This window comes from Mytilus californianus, unplaced genomic scaffold (assembly GCF_021869535.1).
Source record: "Mytilus californianus isolate M0D057914Y unplaced genomic scaffold, xbMytCali1.0.p SCAF_5, whole genome shotgun sequence".
Classification (NCBI taxonomy): domain Eukaryota; kingdom Metazoa; phylum Mollusca; class Bivalvia; order Mytilida; family Mytilidae; genus Mytilus; species Mytilus californianus.
The window spans coordinates 107,314,493-107,324,886 of record NW_026262701.1 but is presented as its reverse complement, the minus strand read 5'-3'; the positions used below and the strand labels follow the sequence as shown (position 1 = coordinate 107,324,886).

Below are 10,394 nucleotides of genomic sequence, written 5' to 3'. Positions count from 1 at the left end.
ACCTTTAGTTGTTAACTTCTACGTCATTTGGTCTCTGGTGGAGAATTGTTTCATTGGTAATCATACCATGTGTTCATATTTTATACAGCAAAGTATTTTTTATAGAAGCTGTGGTGTTACTAAAAAACGGAGACCCCCTCAACGACACATTAGATTATTCAGGACCTTTTTGGACAGACATCATTACAGTAGCCATAAGTATGAGTTTGTCCAGACAATTGGATGCATCAATATTCCACTGGATAACTTGAAAAAAGTTCCACCTCTGATAATTTGGCTAGCCGGACAAATAGTCCCAGTGCTACATCGAGTAGTAACATTTATGATATATTATAATATCAAGCATATTTATACATTTTACAGATCATTGACAAATCAACAAATGGTTAGGATAAGATGTTGCTTTTCTCGACAGGTTGTTACGACGACCATTTTTGTTACTAAAAAATACATACTATTAATTTGTTTGAGAAGGTTATGTTTTAACAATTTTATTCAATGAGACAAGAAATTATGTGTAACAGAGACAGACATTAAAATTGTATTTTTGGACATCTATCGAAATAAGCTTCTAGAATATATTTCTTTAATAGAAACTTTTATTTTACCTGAATGCGTTCACAAATATGTTTATTGCTAATTTTCAAAACAGATTGAAATATTGAACACTATTTTTGTCCATATTTTGTCTGTCAAATATTTTCATAGGCGTTGAATTATAATTAAACAATGCACAGTCAGGTTTTAAAAATCGTCGTAAGGAGTAAAGGTCGACTGTCGGCACAAGTTTAAATGCTTCGATCAATGCTGCATCACGCTGTGCTTTAACTTCGCTTATATTTTTTACACTTGAAATAGCATTTTTGACTGCGACAAATGATTCTTTTTTGTCATTTGACTTTCAGTATATTCTGCATCGAATGGAAATTGTTTATGTATCGAGATCAAACCTCTTATCTGCATTTTTCTCTATGTACGCTTAGTTGCAGTGTAAAATGAAACACAGCGTTCAAGTTTCTTTCGCATATTGAACAAACGTTGACTTTGAAATATAGCTCTTGATTCTGTTATTTCAGACTCAAAATCACTAAGTGTTATGTTTTTGACGTGTTGAATATTCAAATAATCCAACAAAAACAAAATATCTTCTTTAAACGATTCAAATATTCCGATGAAGTCGTATGAAATTTGACATGGCCGACAGTGTTTGTATAAAGGTGCTTAATGACGATCAAGATTTAGACCCTGTTTTTCGGATTTAATTATATACTTTACAAACTCTGGAAACGAGACATCATGACCACACGACAAATAATGATTATCAAAGTCTTCTCGAGTTTTTGCAAGCACCGATCTTCATGTTACATCCCAGTAAACATTGCTAGTCGCAAAAAGTTTATCAACATATCCAGGCAGTACTCTAGAATAGGGTTCACGAACAAACATAATCTTGTTAGTCTTTTTCATAATTGAATTTAAGTCGGACAATTTCCATTTATTTTCGTCAAACGCATTTCTTAAATTGTCTTTTTTACTTTTCTGTGATAACTTTCTAAGTAGATCCTTGATGAAATTGTCCAAATCTTCTTAATTTGGCAGTAAAATAGATTATGTTGTTTTTCGATCAAAATTATAAACTTGAAATCTGTATCCGTAGATTTACCTTTAAAGCCATCAGTGCTATTTAGACATGTTTGTTGTAAATGATTGATCCGCTCCTTATATTTTTCTGTGATTAAACTGAGACATTTCTGAAATTGAAGAAACCAGAACTATTATTCTCTCTGTAACATTTGAAACACAGTCAGACATAAGACGGATTTTCCTTTTTTTCCTTTGTGAATCAAAAATATTCAACATGAATAGTACACCCATATGTAAAGAAGGACAACAAAATAAAGAGAATAATGAAATATCTTTTTGTTAGAATAATACATGAATGATACCTATATCACCGCCTTGTTTTTAAATTACAAATGTACACATGTTTTTGTCCATTTAAAGAGCCCCACATGTGTCGTGAAGGGTTGTTCCACCTACAAACACTTCCATATCGATGGTTGTATTCTCAATGAATATAGCAGCATACACGGAGTACAAAATTACTATTTCAACAAATCATAGTCTGGAATGTATATTAAGGGGGAAATACGCATAAAAAACCAATGAAATTTCTATAGATAATTGGCAAGTAAAAAGGTACGGCAAATGTCTGATATATTTGTTTAACTTAAAGGGTCAAAATCAGAAAGTTGACGAAACCTAGTGTAAAATAAAAATAATATTTTCTGTATGAATTTTGGAAAAATATTGAACACCAATACTGAACTCCGACGAAAAACGAAGATCTACAAAGTGACAAACAACAACATTCATCACATGACTTAGTGAAGACACAAAACATTGTGAGATTAAACCAGGTGTTAAAGTTCACATATGAAGCTGTAAAACTGACAACTTAACTGAGATTTTCTTTAAATGTCGTGAAATGAATTCATTGGCAAATTGTCCCTACAACTTCAATATCGTTATAAAAAAATACATCAAAGCTTCCCCATCGGTTTCATTGCAATTGAAGCGCATTTTTGTATTAAATTCGGTTGGTTCCGTAATTTACATATTTTGAACAATTCCCAAAATTGCAAAATACTGGACGGGGACCAATGTAAGACTGAACCCAACCATACAACTTACATTAAGAAAAATAATACAAAATTCGATACTTTTGCTTGTAGTTATTGACATTTATTAAGGCAATAACACAATTTAAGCTCCAACACATTACAAAAAAAATAAAACTTGAGTAGGATGATTTCAAAAACAAAAAGAAGTTAAATTGTATGTAATGGGAAGGAGAAGCAATTCATGACTGTGATATAAAAAATAAGATGTGGTATGATTGCCAATGAGACAACTCTCCACAAGAGTCCAAATGACACAGAAATTTACAACTTTAAGTCACCATACGGCCTTCAACAATGAGCAAAGCCCATACCGCATAGTCAGCTATAAAAGGCCCCGAAATGACAAATGTAAAACAATTCAAACAAGAAAACTAACGGCCTAATTTAAGAACATAATAATGAACGAAAAACAAATATGTAACACAGCAACAAACGACAACCACTGAATTACAGGCTCCTGACATTGGGACAGGCACATACAGAATGTATATACTTGTTTCATGAAAGAAATCTGTGCAATTATAATCATGAAGACGAAATAGTAAAATCGTGGAAAACCCGAATGAAACATATCATTCTATGAAAAAGATATTTTTTACAACGATCAAACAAGAAATGAATATCAAAGTGAGGTTGTAACTTATATCATTTGGACAAAAGATTCCTTTATATATGACAAATGTAAGTCTTAATAGTATACAGATTTAAATGTTGATCTATTTGTAGATCTTATTTTGCTGAACAGTTTTGCTATTTACTGTTTTTCTCTATCTATTATAGTATCAGCAAAATTCGGTAAAAATAATAAATCATCTATTTACCTTTATTTGCTAAATTTTGCTATTTTTTACGCTCTATGTCTATTTTTGTTTCTGCAAAAAATTCAAACGTGGGTAAGATCTCCAAGGAGATCTTATTGTTTTAGTCATTTGTACCTATTTAAGTTTCTCTCAATCTATAATGTTTTTTAAAATATATGAGGAAAATATGAGAAATTTGCTAAAATTGACATTTCAGAACAATAACTCCAAAATGGGTTGTATGATTTTTTTTTTTAAATTTCTATTGGAGATAGACCTTGTCCTATTGAATAGTTTTAACGTGTGTCAGTTTTAATCTTACGTCTTTTGTTTTTGAGATATTAGCCGCAAACTGCATTTTATCCCTATGTTCTATTTTAAGCAACAGCGGTCTCTTTTGTTGATGGATCAATTCCCCAGTTACAAAATTTTCACCATGTTCCATAAAGGAGGGGGGGGGGGGGGGCAATACCTTTTTCTGTTAACCTGTTTTGGGCTATTTCAAGGTGTTCTTAACTGTTATTTGAAATATATAGAAGCTGTCAACTGTTTTCAACCCACTGTCTGTTATCTGTTTTGTTAAAATTGGCAATGTTCTTAACTGTTTTATATGAAAATGGATTCCTGTTATCTGTTACTTGACATTTAAAGTGTTCACTGTTTTTGACATAATTTATCTCTTTTAAGGTAGATGGGGTGTTTTAATTTAAATCCACGGAATTTTTTGATGATTTGTCAAAATGTAGTTTATATCATGCTTTTTAAATAATGTAATCAAAAGTATGGGTCACCCTGCTTTTTTTCACGCTATAGGTTGAGCAAAATTGTCAGATTTTGTATAGATTATGCAAGTAAAACCCAAATGTGGGTGATAAAAAGAAAACAACACCATAGCATTTTAAGATAAAATATGAGAGTACAGCACTAATAATATGCTTTCAGATAAAAAAAGACATAATGGGGTCATGGGACTCGTTTTCTTGCTACATAATAAAATAGGTAAATTCACAACACATTCTATTATAAAAGTAACTTTATCGAGTTATCTCCCATTATATTTGAGTTATCTACCCTGTTATTGAAAAATTTTTAAAAAATTAATAAAACAAAAATAATTTGATTATTGGAAAATACAGCCGTAAAAATGATAAAACACATAATTTTCTATATCAACATGAAAAGTCTTACATATGAATTACATACTACTCTCGAAATTTGCAAGTTTCATTAAAGATCTAGTCCGACTGTTATCTGCTTTTTCAAAATCCAAGATGTAGGAAGACACCCGATCTACCTTAACAGTTATTTACAAGAACTTTCAAGACTCCCACTAATCACATTAACTTTGCTGTTAATCTCTTTCTTTACGGTGCTCCCTCAAAGGCGTAACATAAACAGCATGTATGTAACTGTCTTTGGAGATCTTTAAGGAGAAAAGATCCTTTCTAAATGTTTCCTTTGCAAACAAAGGTCTGGATACCATCAACTTGGGCAATATCTTTCATCATAAAGCAGTGAAGTCGAAAATACCTCCCTTTTTTAAAGATAAGTCTGTACCTATCATTTCTTATACCTGATCATACCTATACCAAACCAACCGTAACTAAAATTTTCAATTACAAATACGTGTAGCAGGATCTCAATATTGACGACTTCAAGTCTAAACCTCCTGATTGCACCTGTGCTAGTTCCCCATTCATTTATAATCCGGCTGGCCACGTTATTACTGGTGACCTAAACATTGTCAAAAACACTTATCTGAAAAGTGGTGTGTTATCCAAAGGCCCGAAAAATAATGAGCCTAAATCCATCAATTAGAAACACAACTTCAAAATACTGATGGAATCAGTCGAGGATCATGCCAGGCAATGGGTTAAACGCAACAAAGAAGACGTAGATACTCTTTCCCAATGGATTAAAGCTATGAGGTCGTTGATACAAATCAGAATTAAGAAACTGAATGGGTCTATGAATACCCACGCTATATCAATCTTTAAAGACCCAAATGTTGCAAAACACTTGTCCTACCTCCATGACAAATATGCTGTTGTCCCGGCAGATAAAGCCCCAAACAACATAGTTTTTGTGTGTAAATCACATTACATAAACTGCTTGATCAATGAGTTAGGTATTGACAATTCACGTAGAAACTCAACATATACCCCACAACACTTACCAAAGAGGAAATCCTTGAAAATCATAGGTCTGCTCTATGTTCCTTTGGAATTTCAACCAAAGATGAAGAACTGGATCTTCCATCACTTTATTGGATACCTAAACCTAATAAGTGTCCTTACAAACAACGGTTTATTGCTGGGTTTTCCAAATGCTCCACGAAATCTTTTTCTAAATTATTATCATCAATTTTATCAGCAATTAAAGCCGGGCTTGAAAGTTATTGTGAAACTACCTATTTTCTAGAGGTGGCTTGAACCAGATGTGGATACTGAAAATTTCCAAAGATCTTTTAGAGTACATACAATCTCAGACTCTTTCATCTTGCAATAGTATTAAAACTTTTGACTTTTCCACGCTTTACACAAGTATTCCCCATTTCAAACTAAAAGACAAATTGAAAGAGTTGGTCCTGCTTTGTTTCATAAAAAAAAGAAAGGCCAAGTATCTTGTCTTAGGGAGGGATAAATCCTACTTTGTAAAAAATCACTATGATTCAAACAAAAAATTCTCTGAAACTGACATTATCAAGATGCTTGATTTCTTAATTGACAACATCTTTGTTACGTTTGAAGGACATGTTTTTCAACAAACAATCGGCCTTCACATGGGAACCAACTGTGCCCCTTTTCTTCCCGACTTGTTTCTTTATTCATATGAGGCTTGGCTTTATACACAAACTTCTGAGGAAGAAAGAAAAGAAGTTAGCACTATCCTTTAACTTTACTTTCCGCTATATAGATATATATCTCACAGTTGATATGATATTCCAGGGCTCACAAGGAAGCTATTAAACCAAGAGTTCCAAGTGGTGAAGTTGAAATCATACCTTCGTAAATTTTACGGACGCCATCACGAGTTGTTTGACTTTTCACAGATGATAGCGGATATGTTCCAAATGTCGTAACTACAATCCCCTCCACTTTTCCCCGAATGTGACCTACCTATTTAAACCTGCTTTTTGCAAGACACCCGCCGTTTTGTTTTGAAAATTCCTCAAATTCGAATAGAACAATCAAGTACCTTAACATTGCTCGATTTTTCAATATGGTTGTTAAGTGCTATTGAAGTTTTTACACCACTGTTATCTGTTATTCAGTTAAAGTTGTTGTTAACTGTTGTCAACATTTTATATTTGTTGTTAACTGTTTTTGCCAAAATCGAGGTGTTGTTAACATGTTAACAGACACCTATTACCACCCCCCCCCCCCCCCCCCCCCCACCCCCACCCCCCCTCTTTCATAAAGAACGATCAGGTAAAGTTGGACAAAATTTGGCCAAGTAACTTCAGAATAGAATATTTTGCGTCAAATTACTAAACCCTGCTGACATCAATTCATGCAGTCGTAGCTAACTTTCATATTGATGAATGTACTACATACAAGAATTCTTACAGCTCTCATAAACTTCATGATGTGCAATACACAGAATAAAGCATACAAAATTAGAGTGCAGTAAAAAAAAAAATCAGCGAAATGTATAAAAAAAAATTAAATAATATCAGAAGCAGTGACTGAGCAATCAAATTTCAAAATAAATTTCAACCAGAATTTTACCTTCATTTGGTATTATCATGTTTTGTTTAGTTCCTTATATTTAGAGTGTAAACATGGTATACGATATACAGGCGGATATTCAGTTGAAATTAAACAAAAGAAATGGAACTCTTTGTTAGAGACGGTAAAAAAGCAAATTAGTATATTTGAATACTTGCAAGGTCAACATGTCCGTCAGGTAGGGTTCACCTGTCCTTGACCTATATCTCCGATACTTTAAGGAATAGGGCTATTATATTTAGTGTATGGAATGATGGTAAGTTGTACATGTCTGTCTGGCAGGTTTCATCTGACCTTGACCTTATTTCATTGTTCATTGGTCAATGTTCAGTTTTCGTAATTAGGTCTGTTTCTTAGATACTATAAGCGATAGGCTACATATATATGATGCATGGTATGATTGTAAAATGTAAAACATAGTAGTCTGGCGTGATTCATCTGACCTTTGACTCATTTACATGGATCATTGATAAGGTTAAGTTTATGTGATGCTTGTATAAAAGCCCTCATATTAAAGACTTTCAACATAAGTTCAATTATAAGTAAAGCAGGCAACCATATCAGCCTGTACACTTTTGTGTTCGTTGTGGAAGATTGTACATTGCCCTCAAGTTATTTACGGTTTTGGTGGATAGTTGTCCCACAGGCAATCATACTACATATCCTTATTTTAATGTCGAGACTTTCGAAATACCTAAAAATTATTTGGTTTTTATAATGTTTATTTACATAGTTGTCTTTCTCACTGAGGGTGATGAGACAAAACACTAAATTTTCCAGAAATTAATGTGTGCATTTATTATTGTGAATCTATGATTACTGGTAAAAATTTGAGTTCTTATTAATGCGATAGCAAAAATTTTATAAAGCGAAAATCCACTACTTATGGTCAAGTTACAGTAAATGGGCTTTGTCACAGATTTTGGTAAATAAATTTCAAACAACTTTGGCTCTTTGAACTACAACTAGAAAATCGAAATAATGCATTTATCTCTTTTATTATCTGAAATATTACTGATTGAATTCTTAATTTCAAATTCATTGATTTTTCTTTAAAAATGATATGTTAAAACGTAAAACGTCAATTTTTCAGGCGTTTTACTGCCAACTAGGTAACAGATTGGTTAATGAAACAAAAACAAAGTCAGTGACCATATGATTACGTTATATTATTAAAACTGAATTTTATGTATAAAAAACATATCATTTTTACGGAAAAATCTATGGATTTGAAATTAGAGATTTGATGAATTTTAGACAAATTCAAAAATGTTTTCGCCGACTTTTATATGCTTTCTATACAAATGTACACCTATTTTGATAGAATTCAATCAGTAATATTTCATCAAATAAAAGAGTTTAAAAAATGCATTATTTTTTTCAAATTTCTGTTATAGTTCAACAAGCTTTAGGCGTTTTCATTTTGTTTTCGATCTATGAGTTTGACTGTCCCTCTAGTATTTTTCGTCCCTCTTTTAGTTGTATGCAAAATTTTACAAAATATGTGACCTTGACCTTAAATTATGAATGAGAGATTTTATCATTGGGAACCTGATGCTGTCACATTTCTACTATTAATAAAATCACAACAATTCCTGAATTTACAGAAGCTGTTTTATTGTAAATTACAATGTAGTTTTACTGGGTCTGCAAAATGCTCAAAAAAACTTCTTTCTAAATTCTAACATCTATTGTATCAGCAACCAAAACCTGGTTTTAATCATACCATAAAATTACCTTTTATAGGTCAAAATGACATGTTTGTCAACACAAAAACAAACATTAATTGTAAGGAGTAGACACAATGTCACCTTCTTCATGCAACATACATTCGACTTATCCACCCTTTACATTGGTATTCCCCAGTCCTCCACCCTTTACATTCCCCAATTCAAAACTTAAATACAGATTGAAAGAATAAGCAGTACTTTGTTTCATAAAAAAATTGACGATGATTCAAATTTCTTCTGGAGTATATATCTCCAAGTTAATACCGTATCTCAGAGCTTGCATTTCCTTTCATAAAATGATTTCTTTGATAGAGGGTTGCTGCTAACATTACAAAGAAGCAATTGAACAAAGAGTTTTAAGTGGTAAAGTTGAAGTCATTACACTAATAAAGTTTTACAGACACCATCACTTCTGTAAAGGACAGAACTATTGTGTTATTTTACTCAATCTGGTTTTTTTTTTTGCTCAAATGACTATGATACTATTAATAAGGTAGCATTGACAAGAAAAGGGCACAACTGGTATCAAGGGAATTTCTTCTCTGTGGAAAACATGCCTACCAAATATGTTGTCTATAAAAAAAATCCATCATATTGATTATGATAGTTTTACAGAACTTTTGTTTAAATAAGATTAGTTTATCAAAGTATGACTTCCTAAACAGGAAAACAAAGCAATGGAGATATAAAGGGACGTTAAAAACTCAAAATTTGAAGAAAAGCTGACAACACAACGCCATTGCAAAAATCAAAAGATAATGAAAAGAACAAGACTTTCTCAAGAGCCTGAATCGTTCACTTTTAATTTTTGCTTAAATCTTTTATCAATGATTATTTTTGCGTTTCAATATATATTAATGGGTGGCATAAACATGCCATTTAAATGTTCTTTGTATCTGTTATAATTTCTTCAAAAGCAAAAAAATGCATTTTACCCCTATGTACCATTTTAGCCAAAGTGGCCATGTTTCTTGGCGTACAAGGAAATAAAATACAAAATTTATACTAGATACTCTGAAACTCATTCAGCCCAAGTTTGGCTGAAATTGATTCAGCAGTTTCAAAGGAGAAGATTTTTTAAAGTAAGCAAACTAGATGAACAAATTGTAAAAAAAAACTCCTTAAGGGGTCAATTGACAATTTTGGTCATATAAAACTTAATTGTAGATCTTACTTTGCTGAACATTTTTGCTGTTTACAGTTTACCTTTATCTATAATAATATTGAAGATAATAACCGAAAACTGCAAAATTTTCTTAAAATCATCAATTCAGGGGCAATTACCTAAAAATCAGATACCCGATTTGGCTGATAACTTCTTATCTGATATGCTCTAAATGCTTTAGTTTTTGAGATATAAGCCAAAAACTGCATTTTACCCCTATGTTGTATTTTTAGCCATGGGGGCCGTGTTTTTTGACAAAACAGAAAATAAAACACAAACTTAAT

The 10,394-nt window shown here is 32.1% G+C and overlaps 3 protein-coding genes across 13 annotated transcripts in view; 1 reads left to right on the top strand and 2 right to left on the bottom strand.

The window, feature by feature from the left end:
* LOC127700504 (uncharacterized protein YfbL-like) overlaps positions 1-10,394 on the top strand; it is a 323,855-nt gene that overhangs the window by 141,132 nt on the left and 172,329 nt on the right. The window lies entirely within an intron of this gene.
* LOC127700500 (uncharacterized) overlaps positions 1-10,394 on the bottom strand; it is a 245,133-nt gene that overhangs the window by 164,238 nt on the left and 70,501 nt on the right. The gene's annotated exons all lie outside the window — the stretch shown is intronic.
* Positions 1-10,394, bottom strand: part of LOC127700502 (uncharacterized) — a 108,034-nt gene that overhangs the window by 51,887 nt on the left and 45,753 nt on the right. The window lies entirely within an intron of this gene.